The sequence below is a fragment of the Ursus arctos genome, unplaced genomic scaffold (assembly GCF_023065955.2).
Source record: "Ursus arctos isolate Adak ecotype North America unplaced genomic scaffold, UrsArc2.0 scaffold_22, whole genome shotgun sequence".
NCBI classification, from domain to species: Eukaryota; Metazoa; Chordata; class Mammalia; order Carnivora; family Ursidae; genus Ursus; species Ursus arctos.
The window spans coordinates 54,840,000-54,855,520 of NW_026622897.1; the positions used below are offsets into that span (position 1 = coordinate 54,840,000).

General features: G+C 35.0%; 1 protein-coding gene across 3 annotated transcripts in view; it reads left to right on the forward strand.

Moving 5' to 3' along the window:
• FCHSD2 (FCH and double SH3 domains 2) overlaps positions 1-15,521 on the forward strand; it is a 266,732-nt gene that overhangs the window by 85,287 nt on the left and 165,924 nt on the right. The window lies entirely within an intron of this gene.

Genomic DNA, 15,521 nt, shown 5'->3' on the forward strand with positions numbered 1-15,521 from the left:
CTTTAGGAGCACAATGTTCCTGTGGTAGGAAAAAGAATGGTAGAGAAGTATGCCTAGGGCCTTAGAGAATAGTTGTACGGTTTGTACCTTTGCTAAGCTGAGGTTAAAATGGAAACTTGAAATCCAGTTCTGGTTTTCCTTGCCAAACTGAATGCCTTGTCCTTGACGCTTGTAGAAAGAGACCCCTTTCCTTCACACAGAGATACAGTTGCCTTGCCAAGCTATTTCCTGTGGAGGTGTATCCTCCCAGAGGGGGCGCCTTTTCCTAATTTATGTACTAAAATGGTCGCTTTTCTGAATCACACAAAGTTTGACATACAGGATAGTGGCAGGCCCTGAATGTATCAATAATAACATGTGGAAACAGAATGAATTACAAATATAGAGTCTTACTGGTAAATGTTCTGTGTTCGTCAGGATGGTTAATTGCTTTAATCGACAACCTGAAAATCTCTGAGGCTTTAGCAAAAAAAAAAAAAAAAGTTATTTCTCATTCATGTATCACTTTATTGCAGGAATTTGGTAAGTGGCCTTGATGTGATGATTTAGTTAGTGATCCAGAGTCCATTAATCTTGAGACTCTGAAATTCTTCAGGGTCTCAAGTCCTCTGCTGGATCCTCTGCATCTAGCTAGTAGAAAGGGGAAGGAGACCTAGGATTGCACACAGGAGGTCTTGATGGGCCAGACCTGAATTACCTCTCCTTATATCCCATTGACCAAAACTCAGTCTAATGGTCACATATGATTTAAGAGGAGGCTGGGAAAATCTCATCAATGTGTATGCCTTGAAAAGAGGAGGACGTGGATACCAGTAAAACTAGCAGTCTGACATATGTGTGATTTAAAAATGCAGAAATAATTTTTTAATCTGAAAATATTTATCTATACTGTGTACATTGGGTCGATGTTTGAAGAGAACAGTAAAAGTAGTATGTAATTTAACTGATTAGTTCCTTCAATTACACAAACAATTATGGTGGATCTGGTAACCAAGATAGGAAGGAAAAAATTAAACAAATAGAAAACTTAAATTATGTATTACTTGGCAGGTTGCCCAGAAAAGTGGCTAGAGTGATGAATACTTGCCTATGAAAACCAGTAATATTTGCATTCACTACTGAATAGTGCCTTTTAGTGATTTAAGATATGATACAGAGAAGTAAAAATATTATATAAATGTTAAATATTAATCTGTTGTACCTTTTTAAAGGTTTATAGTACTAGCCTACATTGTTAAATGTCTCTAGTGTTATTAGATCCTTTTAAATGATTCATGTGATCCTGTGATTTGGTACTGTTGTGTTATCTTCTGAGCTCTCCTCTCTCCTGGTTAATTACGCTTTTTTACGGAGTACCTGCTATGTATAAACCAATGGAATAAAGAAATTGGGAAAGTAGCATAATTAGGAAATAAGATTCTTTCCATTTTGCGTATTTGGTATAAATTTCTGTACTCCAAGTTTGCATGATGTGATGGTCTAGTCATTTAAAATTAGATCTTTTATTTAAATTGTGAAAAACAATAGAAGTAAATAAAAATGCAAGGAATAGAAGTGTACACTAAATATATAACCATGAAGCAAATGCCCATGTAACTGGCGTCTAAGTGAGGAAATAGAAATTTTCCAGCACTCTGGAAACTGTTTTTTTTTTTAAAGTTTTTATTTAAATTCCAGGGAGTTAATATACAGTGTGATACTAGTTTCAGGTGTACGATATACAATATAGTGATTCAGCACTTCCATACAGTACGCAGAGCTCATCACAGCACGTGCCCTCCTTAGTCCCCATCACCTGTTTTACCCATCCCCCCATCCACCTCCCCTCTGGTAACTGGCAGTTTGTTCTCTATAGTTAAGGGTGTTTCTTGGTTTGCTCCTCTTTTTTTCCCCCTTTGCTCATTTGTTTTGTTTCTTAAATTCCACATATGAGCAAAATCATATGGTATTTGTCTTTCTCTGACTGACTTATTTTGCTTAGCATAATACTCTCTAGCACTACTAGGTGTTTACCCAGAGAATACAAAAATACTAATTTGAAGGAATACATGCACCCAGATGTTTATAACAGCATTATCTACAATAGCCAAATTATGGAAACAGCCCCTGTCCATCAACTGATGAATGGATAAAGAAGAGGCGGTATATATATAAAATACACACACACACACACACACACACACACACACACACACACACACTGGAATATTACTCAGCCATAAAAAAGAATGAGATCTTGCCATTTGCAACGATATGGATGGAGCCAGGAACTGTGTGTCCTTTTTTAAAATTATGTCTTATTTACTTGCCCTCAGAGGTAACTACTACCCAGACATCTGATAATCATTGCTTTTCATTATAGCTATATATGCATTCTTAAAGAATATAATGTACTTATTCCTGTTCTTGAACCTTACATACATGGAGTCACACTGAATGTATTCTTTGAGTCTTCTTTCGTTTGTCATTATGTTTGTAAGATTCAAGCCATGTTATTGTGTTTCGCTATAATTATGTTCATTTTCATGCCTGTATAGTTTTTTATTATGTATATATACCATAATATATTTGTCCATTCTACTGTTGATAGACATTTGAGTTGTTTCTTTTTATTGGTTTTTATGAAAAATGTTGCTGTGATTACTTTGTACATGTGTCCTGTTGCACATACGCATGAGTTTTTCTATGTCAGGTATTAGGAGTAGGATTGCTAAATCATAGGACTATATGTGTCTTCAATTTTCTCAGATGATTTCCCAAAGAGTTTGTAGCAATTACCCAATACAGGAATGTATGAGAGTTCCCATATAATACATTATCAGAAACTTAATATTGTCAGATTAAATATTTGCCAATCTGGTGGGTTATAATTGTGTCTTATTTGCTTTTATTTATATTTCCCTTACTATTAATGAAATTGAAAACCTTTAAAAATTTTTGGTTTGGATATATCCTTTTTTGTGAAGTATTTAGCATTTTCTCATAAATTTGTATTTGTTTTTCTTATTGATTTATAGTTCCGTGTATATTTGGAGTAAAGACTTGGTAACCCATGTTACTGTGTGGATGATGGTTTTTTTCTTTTTAATTTACTCTTGGAAATAGTCATCAAGAACTGGGAAAGGTCTGAGATTTTACCCTACTTGAAAGCTAAGAATTTTCCTGGGTATTGGAAGAAACTAATTGGAACACTCCGTCCAGCACAAAGGACTTTATTACTTTATGGCAATAGCCATAGCGAGCGTCAGCATTTGGGTGCTCGTTTCCTAAGCTCCAGTTTCCACAGGGCAATGCAAATAAGGCCAAATGCCACTGTGGGTTGCATTATATGAGGGGAACGCCTAGTTTAGGGAACCTCAATCTTTTATAATGGACAGTAAGCAAATCTGAATTTTGTCCTGGAAAAGAGCCATTATCTGTATCATACTGGCCAGTAACCAGACCTGCCTTTTGCTCCATAGAGAGATATCTATTTCTACCCTTCAATGCTGTTTGATATACAGATGTCCTTGAAGAAATAGTTTGGAATAAAGATAGTCATTGCAGAGTCACTATTATTATATGTTGTCCATATATCTGTGCATCAGTTTCTGGGATCTTTCTTTCTTTTACTGGTCTTTCATCCTTGTATGAATACACTGTCTTAATTCATACAGCTTTCCAGTAAATTTTGCTGTCTGGTATAGCAGTTCCTTTCATATTGTTCATCTCTGTTTTTTACTATTCTTAGCCCTTTGTACTTTCATACAAATTTTAGAATCACTTGTCAAGTTTTGCCAAAAGACCGGTTGGGATTTACAAAAAGACCAAATGAGATTACATTTATTTGTAAATCAATAAGGAATTGACAATACTACAAAATGAGATATCCAATCAATTAACTTAGCATGTCCCTCCATTTCAAAGGTATTCTTTAATGTCTTTCAATAAAAGTTTTATGATTTTCTCAATAGAAGGTTTGAATACTTTTCTTAAACTTAATTCTAGATGCTTAATCTGTATACCATATATTATATCCCCCACATTGTCTGGCACATAAAGACTGTAAATAGCTTCATCTTTGTTCAGGGCTTGTTTTGCCACCAAATGAGTTACAGATAAACTTTGTTTTCAGATCATTTTACATTTTGGAATTGTGGGCCTTTATTAAAATTGACATCTTTCAAGAACTCATTTTTTACCTTTTGATCATATAGAGTTTTGAATTTGATTTTTGTATTTAACATTCTGCTGGACACTTTAAGATCTAATTGTTTATCTTAAAATTTTTCCCTATATGTAAATAATCATGCTATTTGAGAGTGATAGCAGTTTTATTTCTTTTTCAGTTTTGTTTCTTTCTCCAATCCTTACACAAACAGTCCTCACTTTCTTTCCATGCAGGTGCAGGATTGTGCAAAAATGATGCAGCAAGCTGAAACTGCAAAGTGATCTTAATGGAAAAATTACAGTTGTTCTGTGACTTTAAAATGTTTTTTTGTTAAAAATTTTACTGTCTTCTATAAAGATATAAGGAAATAGAAAATAGTAAAACTAATATTTAGTATACTTAAAATATTAAGAATAGTTTGAGCAGTGCTTTATATTTTTTAAGACAATATATTTGAGAGCAGTTTTAGGTTCACAAAAAAATCAGGATGAAGATACAGTGATTTCTCATATACCACCTACCCCCACACAAGTATAGCCTCCCCCATTGCCAATATCCCCCACCAGAGCGGTGCGTTTGTTTCAATTGATGAACCTACATTGACATACCAAAATCACTCAGAGTCTATGATTTATATTAGGGTTCACTCTTGGTGTTGTACATTCAGTGAGTTTGGACAAATGTACAGTTACATATATCCATCATTATAATACACAGAGTAGTTTCATCGTACTAAAAATCCTCTGATCTCTGTCTATATTCCATTCCCCCTGCGGCCCTGGCAATCACTGTTTGTTTGTTTTTTTTTTTTTTTTTTTAACTATCCTTAGTTTTGCCTTTTCCAAATGTCAAAAGATCAAGTCCTACAGTCTGTAGCCTTTTCATATTGACTCTTTTCACTAAGTAATATGTATTCGAGATTGACTCATATCTTTTCATGGCTTGATAGCTCCTTACCTTTTGGCACTGAATAAGCCTCCATTGTCTGGATGTACCACCATTTATCCATTTGCCTACTGAAGGACATCTTGGTTGCTTCTGAGTTTTGGCAATTATGGATAAAGCTGCTATAAACATCCATGTGCAGATTTTTATGTGGACATAAGTTTTCAACTCCCTTGGGTAAAAACCAAGGAGTATGACTACTGGATTATAGGGTAAGAGCATATTTAGTTTTGTAAGAGACCCCCCCAAACTGTCTTCCAAGGTAGCTATACTATTTTTCATTTCTACCAGCAATGTATGAGAATTCCTATTGCTCCACATCCTTGTCAGCACTTGGTATTGTCAGTGATCCACATTTTAGCCATTCTTATAGGCACATAATGTATCTCATTGTTTTATTTTGTATTTCTGTTATGACGTATTATGTGGAGCATCTTTTCATATGCTTCTTTGCCATATGTAAATCTTCTTTGGTGACATGTGTATTAAGGTGTTTGGCTCATTGTTAATTGGATTGTTTTCTTATTGTTGAATTTTAAGAGTTCTTGATATATTTCAGATAATAGTTCTTTATCAGATGTGTCTTTTGCAAATATTTTCTTCCATTCTGTGGCCTGTCTTCTCATTCTCTTGACATTGTCTTCCACAGAGCTAAAGTTTTTAATTTTAATGAAGTCCAGCTTATCAATTATTTCTTTCATGGATTTCATGTTCTGTCTAAAAAATCATCACCATACTCAAGGCCATCTAGGTTTTCTCCTATGTTATCTTCTAAGAGTTTTATAGTTTTGTATATTATGTGTAGGTATATGATGCATTTAAAAAAATTCATTTGAGAGAGAGTGAGAGAGATAGAGAGAGCGTGAAATAGAGCAGGGGAAGAACAGAGGGAGAAGGAGAAGCAGACTTCCTGCTGAGCAGGAATCCTGACTTGGGGCTTAATCCTGGGACTCTAGGATCATGACCTGAGCCGAAGACAGATGCTTAACTGACAGAACCACCCAGGCTCCCCGGTATATGATCCATTTTGAGTTAATTTTTGTGAACGGTGTTAAGGTCTGTGTCTAGAATCGGTTTTTTTGCATGTGGATGTTAAGTGTTTCCAGTACCATTTGTTAAAGAGACTTCTTTACTCCATTATATTGCCTTTGCTCTTTATCAAAGATCGGGTGACTATTTATGTGGCTCTATTTCTGGGCTCTCTTCTTTTCTATTGATCTATTTGTTCTTTCACCAATACCACTCTGTCTTGACTGGCGTAGCTTAATTTTAAGTCTTGAAGTGGAATGGTGTCATTTTCCCAGCTTTGTTCTCCTCTTTCAATACTGTGTTGGCTATTTGGTCTTTTGCCCCTCTATATACATTTTAGGATCAGTTTGTTGATATCCACATGAAAATTTGCTGGGATTTTTATCACGACTGCATTGAATCTACAGATGAAGTTGGCAAGGACTGACATCCTGACAATATTGAGTTTTCTTATCCATGAACATGGACTATCTCTCCAGAGTTTTGTAGTTTACGTCATACAGATTTTATATACATTTTGTTAGATTTATGCCTAAGTATTTCATAAGTGCTAATGTAAATGGCGTTGTGATTTTAATCTCAAATTCCACTTGTACATTGATGCTTAGGAAAGCAAATGCCTTTTTTTTTTTAAGATTTTACTTTTAAGTAATCTCTACACCCAACATAGGGCTTGAACTCACAACCCTTAGATCAAAAATGGCATGTTCCACCAACTGAGCCAGTCAGGCGCCCCAGAAAATGACTTTTTTATATTAACCTTGTATACTGCAACCCTACCATAATTGTTTGTTAGTTCCATGAGGGTTTTTTGTTGTTGTTGTTGTTGATTCTTTTATATTTTCTGTAGAGGCAATCATGTCATCTGCAAACAAGGAGAGTTTTATTTTTTCCCAGTCTGTAAACCTTTTATTTCTTTTCCTTGTAATACTGCATTAGCTAGTACTTCCAGTATGATGTTGAAAAGGAGTGTTGAGAGGGGACATCCTTGCCTTATTACTGATCGTAGCAGGAAAGCTGTGAGTCTCTTACCATTGAGTATGATGTAGCTGTAGGGTTTTTGTAGATATTCTTTATGATGTTGAAGAAGTACCCCACTATTCCTAGTTTGCGAATTTTTATCATAAATGGTTGTTGGGTTTTGTAATGTTCTTTTTTTGTACCTAATGATATGATTGTGTCATTTTTCTTTTTTGGCCTCTTGATATGATGGATTACATTAATTGATTTTTGAATGTTGAGCCAGCCTTGCATACCTGAGATAAATCCCACCAGGTTATGATGTATTTTATACATCATTGGGTTCAATTTGCTAATACTTGGTTGAGGATTTTTGCATCTATGTTCATGATATATATTGGTCTGTAGTTTTCTCCTCTTATAGTGTCTTTGTCTAGTTTTGTTATTACGGTAATGCTAGCTTCATCAGTTGAGTTAGGAAATATTCCCTCGGCTTCTATCTTCTAAAAGAGATTGTAGAGAATTGGTGTAATTTTTTCCTTAAGTGCTTGGTAAAACTCACCAGTGATACCTGGATCTGGTACTTTCTGTTTTGGAAGGTTATTAATTATTGATTCAATATCTTTAATCACTTGAAAATTAATTGTTTAAATGTATCAATTAAAAGAGACTGTCCACATCCTCACTTTGGCAAGTACATACACCAAATGGGACTGTCAGAGTAGATCAGTAAACAAAACATAACATATGTTGTTAATAACACACAAATTGTAGATATAGCTATATTTATGTATAAATCTGTTCAGGATATGTTTCTTCTTGTGTGAGTTTATGGCAGAGTGTGTCTTTCAAGGAATTACTCCATTCTGTCTAGGTTATCAGATCTATGGTCATAGAGTTATTCATAGTATTCCTTTATTATCCTTTTTATGTCCATACGATCTGTAGTGATATCTCCTCTTTGATTTCTGATATTTGTAGCTTATTTCTTTTCTCTCTCTTTTTTCTTTTGCTTAGTTAGCCTGGCTAGAACTTATCAATTTTATTGATCTTTTCAAAGAACTACCTTTAGTTTCATTGATATTCTTTAATGGTTTCCTGTTTTCAATGTCTTTGATTTTTTTTTCTATAATTATTATTTCTTTCCTTCTGCTTACTTTGGATTGATTTTATTCTTTTTCTAGCTTCCTAAGGTAAAACTTAGATTATTGATTCTAGATCTTCTAATATGTACATTTAGTGCTGCAAATTTCCCTCTAGGCATTACTTTTGCTGCATCCCACAAATTTTGAAAAGTTGCATTTTCATTTTCATTTAGTTTAACATATTTAAAAATTTCTTTTGAGGTTTCTTTGACTCATAAGTTATTCAGAAATGTATTATTTAATCTCCACAAATTTGGGATTTTCCAGTTATCTTGCTGTTATTGATACCTAGTTTAATTTCATTGTGGTCTGAGAACAGATATTATATATTTCTTTTCTTTTAAATCTGTTATGTTTTGGGGCACTTGGGTGGCTCAGTCGGTTAAGCGTCTGCCTTCGGCTCAGGTCATGATCCCCGGGTCCTGGGATCCAGCCCCACATCAGGCTCCCTATTCAGTGCTTCTCCCTCTACCCCTCCCCCTGCTTGTGCGCGCTCTCTCTCTCTCTCTCTCTCTCTGTCTCTCTCTCAAATAAAATCTGTTGTGTTTCATGGCCCACAATGTGGTCTGTCTTTGTGCATGTTCCATGTGAACATGAGAAGAATGTATAGTCTGCTGTTCTTGGATAAAGTAGTTTATGGATGTTGGTTATATCCCATTGATTATTAGTGTTATTGAGTTCCACTTGTCCTTACTGATTTTCTGCCTGCTGGATCTGTCCGTTTCTGATAGAGGGTGTTGAAGTCTCCAAGTATGATAGTGGATTCATCTATTGCTCCTTGAAGTGCTATTAGGTTTTACTTCACATTGTTTGATATACTGTTGTTAAGTGCATACACATTAAGAATTGTTACGTCTAATTGAAGAATTGACTCTCTTATCATTATATAATACCCTTTCTTATTCATGGCAACTTTCCTTGCTTTGAAGTCTGCTCTGTCTGAAATTAATATAGCTATTCCTACTTTCTTTTGATTAGTGTTAGTTAGCATGGTATGTTATTTTCCATCCATTTACTTTTAACCTATGAATGTCCTTATGTCGAAAATGGGTTTAGACAGCATATTTTTAGATCTTTTTTATTGACCATTCTGACAGTCTCTGTCTTTTCATTAGTACATTTAAACCATTGACAGAAAAAATGCTTATTGATATAATTGAACTTATATCTGCCACATTGGTTACTATTTTCAATTTCTTGCTGTTGTTCTTTGTTCCTGTTTTTGTCTTCCACTTTCATTCTGCCTTTTGTAGTTCTAGCTGAGCATTTAATATGATTCCAATTTCTCTCCTTTCTTAGAATATTAGGAATCTATCTATCTATTAGATGTACCTATTTATACATGTGTGTCATATATATTTAACTATTTTTAGTGGTTGCCCTAGAGTCTGCAGTATACATTTACAACTAATCCAAATCTACTTTCAAATGACACTATATCACTTCTTGGGTAGTGTGAGTGTCTTATAATAATAAAATAATCCTAATTCCTCCTTTCCATCCCTTGAACCATTGCTCTTATTTATTTCATCTATACACAAGCATATATAATGTATATACACATACATACAGAGTTGACCCTTGAACAACATGGGGGTTAGGGGTACACAGTCAAAACTCTGCATATAATTTTTGACTCCCCAGAAATTTAACTACTAAGAGCCTACTGTTGATCAGAGCCTTACCAATAAAATAAACAGTTGATGAATACTTATTTTTTATATTATATACTGTAGCCTTACAATAAAGTGAGCTAGAGAATAGAAAATGTTACTAAGAAAATCATAAGAGGAAATAAATTTATAGTACCATAGTGTATTTATCAAAAAGCATCCACTTATAAGTGGACCTCTGCAGTTTAAACCTGTGTTAAGGATCAACTGTGTATATGTAAGATACATACATAAGTATACACAATAGAATAATACATGGTTGCTCTTAGTATTTTGAACAAACTGTTACCTGTTAGATCAATTAATAATAAGAAAAGTAAAGAGTTTTATTTTACCTTCACTCATTCCTGCTTTATGGTCTTTCTTTCTTTATGTAGATTCAAGCTTTCCCTCTCTCTAAAGAACTACTTATAACATTTTTTACACCTCAGGGTCTTCTGGTAACAAATTCCCTCCACTTTTGTTTGTCTGATAAAGTCTTCATTTCTCCTTCACTGTTGAAAGGTAATTTCGCAGATTATAAAATTAGATAATAAAATCTAAAAAATAAATACAAAATAAATATTTTACTCTACTTCTTATTTGTATGGTTTCTGAAGAGGGTTGCTTGTTGGAATACTACTCAGCCATCAAAAATGAAATCTTGCCATTTGCAACAATGTGGATGGACTAGGGGGTATTATGCTAAGCAAAATAAGTCAATCAGAGAAAGACGATTATCATATGATCTCACTCATATGTGGAATTTAAGAAACAAAACAGGATCATAGGGGAAGAGAGGAAAAAATAAAACAAGACAAAATCAGAAAGGGAGACAAACCATAGAGACTCTTAATATAGGAAACAAACTGAGGGTTGCTGGAGGGGAGGGAGGTGGGGGGATGGGGTAACTGGGTGATGAACATTAAGGAGGGCACGTGATGTAATGAGCACTGGGTATTATGTAAGACTAATTTTATATCACTTAATCACTGACCTCTACCTCTGAAACCAATAACACATTATATGTTAATTGATTGAATTTAAATTTAAAAAATGGAAAAAAAAGAAATAAAATAGCCAAGACATAAGAATTTTTACTACAAGGATTTTACATATTCATGGTAACAAAAAGAAAAAAACAACAATCATCAGTGTTGTTCAGTAATTATATAGATCTGAATTTACTGAGAAAAGTAGCTATTATGTTTAAATTCAAGTTGTATAAATTATAAAAAATGTGCATAAATGTGTATAAGAACCTTTATTGCAAATATTTATAGTAATAAACCATGTCTATAAGTTTATTTTATTTTATTTTTAAGATTTTATTTATTTATTTGATAGAGAGACAGCCAGTGAGAGAGGGAACACAAGCAGGGGGAGTGGGAGAGGAAGAAGCAGGCTCCCAGTGGAGGAGCCTGATGCGGGGCTTAATCCCAGGACTCTGGGATCACGCCCTGAGCCAAAGGCAGACGCTTAAAGACTGAGCCACCCAGGCGCCCCCTATGTCTATAAGTTTAAAAAAAGAAGTGCCTATACAAACTGAGATGTGCTGTAAGTGTGTAATAGGAGGTTTTGAAAGCTTAGTATGAAAGAATGGAAAATGTCTCCTATTTTTAAAATATCGATTACATGCTGAAATTGTGGATATACTGGGTGAAATAGTGTAAGGTATTAAATTTGAAATTCCATAGGCAGGGGCACCAGGGTGGCTCTGTTGGTTAAGCATCTGACTCTTGATTTGGGCCCAGTTCATGATCTCAGGCTCCTGGGATGGAGCCCTGCGCCAGGCTCCGAGCTCAGTGGGGAGTCTGCCTGAGGCTCTCTCTCTCCCTCTCCCTCTGCCCCTCTCACCGCTCGTGCTCCTCTCTCTCAAATAAGTAAATAAATATTTTTTTTTAAAAAGAAAAGTTGGTTGTAACTTTTATCTTTGTTCCTCTACAGGTTAGGTGGCTTTTTTCCCCTCTGGCTTCTTTGAGGATTGTTTTCTTTAACTTTGATTTCCTATAGTTTGAAAATGATCTGCCTAGGTGTAGGTTTTTCTCATTTATCTGGTGTTCTCTGAGCTTCTTGGATCTGTGATTTGGTTCTGACATTCATTTGGGGGAAATTCTCAGTTATTATTGTTTCAAATATTTCTTTTCCTTTCTCCTATTTTATTCTTCTTCTGGTATTCCCATTATGCATACATTATACCTTTTGTAGTTGTCCCACAGTCCTTGGATAGTCTTTTTTCTTTCATTTTTATTCTCTTTGCTTTACAGTATCCAGAGTTACTAATGATATATCCTAAAGCTCAGAGATTCTTTTCTCAGCCATGTCCAGTCTACGAGTAAGCCCATCAAAGCATTCTTCATTTCTGTTACAGGTTTTTTTTCATCTCTAGCATTTCTTTTTGTTTGTTTCTTAGGATTTCCATTTTTCTGCTTGCAGTGCCCCTCTATCCTTGTATGCTGTCTACTTTATCCATTAGAGCCTATGGCATGTTAATCATAGCTGTTTTAAATTCTGTTTGACAGTTCTAACATCCCCGCCATTTACGATTCTGATGCTGGATCTGTCTCTTATAATGTATTTTTGCCACTTATTATGCCTTGTAATTTTTTCTTGGTGGACTGGGTAAAGGGCAATGCTGTAAATAGGTCTTTGGTGATGTGGTGTTAAGGTGGGGGTCGGGGGAAGTGTTCTATAGTTCTTTGATTAGGTCTCTGCCTTTTAATGAGCCTCTTCCGTTGGACTGTGAACTTCACAAGTATTTCTCAGTTTTTTTCTCCTCCCTTAGGTGGGATGGGATGGCTTGAATGGACTGAAATTGGATATTTCCCTTCTCCTACGTGGAAGGGTAGAGCTGACTAGAGTTGGGTATTTCTCTTCCTCCCAGGTCACTTAGGCACTGAATATACTTCAGCAGGTTAAGGTTTGGTTTACTTGTTTCTCCTGAGAGCAGGCCTTGTTAAGAACCGAGGGCCCTGACATATTCAAGACGGTTTCTTTTTCCCTCCCTCTGCTAGGGTTCTGGGGGGGTGTTTCTCTGATATTTACTGTGGGAACCTGATTGAGCTCCTGGAGGTAAACTGCACAAAATTGTTGGTTTATAGGGGGACTGTGACTGTGTCCCCCTGATTTTTAACTCCAGTTATCCACAAAGAGCCTAGAATTCGTTAGTTACAATTCATGTTTGCCTACTGGGCACTGCTTTCCTAGGAGGTTTCCACTTGCGAGTCTCTGCACTGGAAAGCTGTGACTCTGTGTGTTTGCCTGTTTGTCTCCATTCTTGGAGGCCAAAGTTTGCCCTGTGTCCTCCTTTCTCTTCAGGTCCAAGAAGAGTTGTTTAATCTCTTCAGCTTTGTACTTATTATTAGGACAGAATGGTGACTTAAATAAGCTCCTTACATTTGGAACCAGAAGCCGGAAGCCCTGCCCAGGGATCAGCGATGGCCTTCTTTTTGTCATATGCCTTGGTGAATTGTTATGCTCTTTTCTGTATTTAGGTTAGCTTCTAACATTTATCCTTTGCACTTTTAATATCATGAAATATCTTGGAGAGTTCCTGTAATATGAATTTTTTTTGCCAGTTGTGTTCATCTGGAAGAACTGCATCCTTTTCCTCACACCCATTTTCTTTATGTCACTATGTTCACCTTCGCTCTCTGACTGCGTATCTAGAGTCTCTAAACTAGCAACGGTGTCAGTATCCCTCTAGTTAGCTTTTTCATTTACATTTGGTTAGAATTTCATTTCCAGCACTATCACTTTTTGTTTCTTTGCTGCCCTTTCATCTTTGTTGGCTAATTCCCTGTATTGATTATATATTTTTGTAAAATGTCAAGTGGGTTTATCATTGTAAGACAAACAGCCAACATAGTTACGTCTTTACTGTCTGCTTGTGAACTGAATAACAGATGCACAATGAACAGACTTTGAAAGAAGTGATGTGATTGGTCATTGATCATGATATGTATCTGTTATTAGCAGTGATTTGTGGACTGAACAGCTAGCACTGAGGTCTGTACTTTATTACAGTTACTATATAAAGTTTACTATATCATGGTAACTAAAATTAAAACTGTCCTTGGGAGAGTTTTAATTTAATTCAACTGTAGTTATTGAAATTTACTCGGAACCATGCAAAGTGAGGCCTGACTGAAATTTTTTCTTTTTCTAGCTTTATCTCACTGGCAAGGGCCTCCAGTATATTGTTGAATGAAGGTGGTGATTACAGCATCCTTGTATTATTCCTGGTCTCAAAAGAAGACCATTTATTTGTTTGTTAATTTTTTAGAGAGAGCGTGCATGTGCACGCAAGCCGAGGGTAGGGGGAGAGGGAGAGAGAGAATCTCAAGCAGACTCCACGCCCAGCGTGGAGCCCCATGTGGGGCTTGATTTCACAACCCTGACATCATGACTTGAGCCAAAATCAAGAGACAGATGTTTAACCAACTGAGCCACCCTGGTGCCCCTCATAAGAAGACCTTTTAATCTTTCATCAAGTAGATTGCTGTAGATTTTTAAAAAATATATCAGGTTACAGTGCTCCCTTCTTCTTAGTTTGTGAAAAATTTTTATCATGAATGGATGTTGGATTTTACCAGTGCTTTATCTGTTGAAATGATTATATGATCTGTAACTACTAAGTTGTGGCAAATGATATTAATTGATCTAATGCTAAGCCACGTTTGCATTCTTGGGATAAAACCCATTTGATCTTCATGTTTTAGCTTTTTTATATACTATTGGATTCAATTTGTTAATATTTTTTCATGAGTGAAATTGGACTGTAATTTTCCTTCTCATACTTTTTCTTCTCAAATTTTGGTATCAGGGCTTCATAAAATTAGTTGAAGAATGTTCCCCTCTTTTGCCTTCTTGAAGAATTTTTCTAAGATTGGAATTATTTCTTTTTCCATTGTTAGGAAGTTCTTTTTGGTGAAGCCTACTAGGATCTGGCTTTTCTTTTTGGGAAGATTTAAAATTACTTTTTATTTTTTTTAATGGCAATATGACTGATGAGTGTCTCTATTTTTTTTCTCGTATAAATTTTAGTAAAGTAATGTTTTCTCCTAGGAATTTGTTTGTTTTGTTTGATATTCAAATTTATCGGCATAGGTGCTCATAATAACTTTGTATTTTTCTTTTATATTATGCAGCTTCTTTAATGATTTCTTCTTTTTCATTCCAGTGTTGATTATTTATGCTTCATTTTTCTTTTTCTTGAACAGTCTCACCAGAGGTTTGTCAATTTTATTAGTCTCTTCAGGGAATTAACTTTTGGCTTTGTTGATCTTTTCTATTATATGTTATATTTCTGTTGATTCATTTATGATTTTATCTTTTATTTCCTTCCTTCTGTTTTCTTAGGGTTTAGTCAGCTGTTCTTTTTCTAACTTCTTGGAGGAGGGAGGAATGCTTAAATTGATTCTTAGGTTTTCCTTTTTACAAATATAAGGATATATCTTTTCTCTAAATATTACATTGACATTCCATAAATCTTATCATGTAGTGTTTACTTGTTCAGTTGAAGGTATTTTCTGACTTCCATTGTGATTTCTCCTTGAACCAGTGGTTTATTTAGAAGTGTGTTTGTTTTTTTAATGTTATTCTTTATTGAAATATATATAATATAGACATGTACATGAT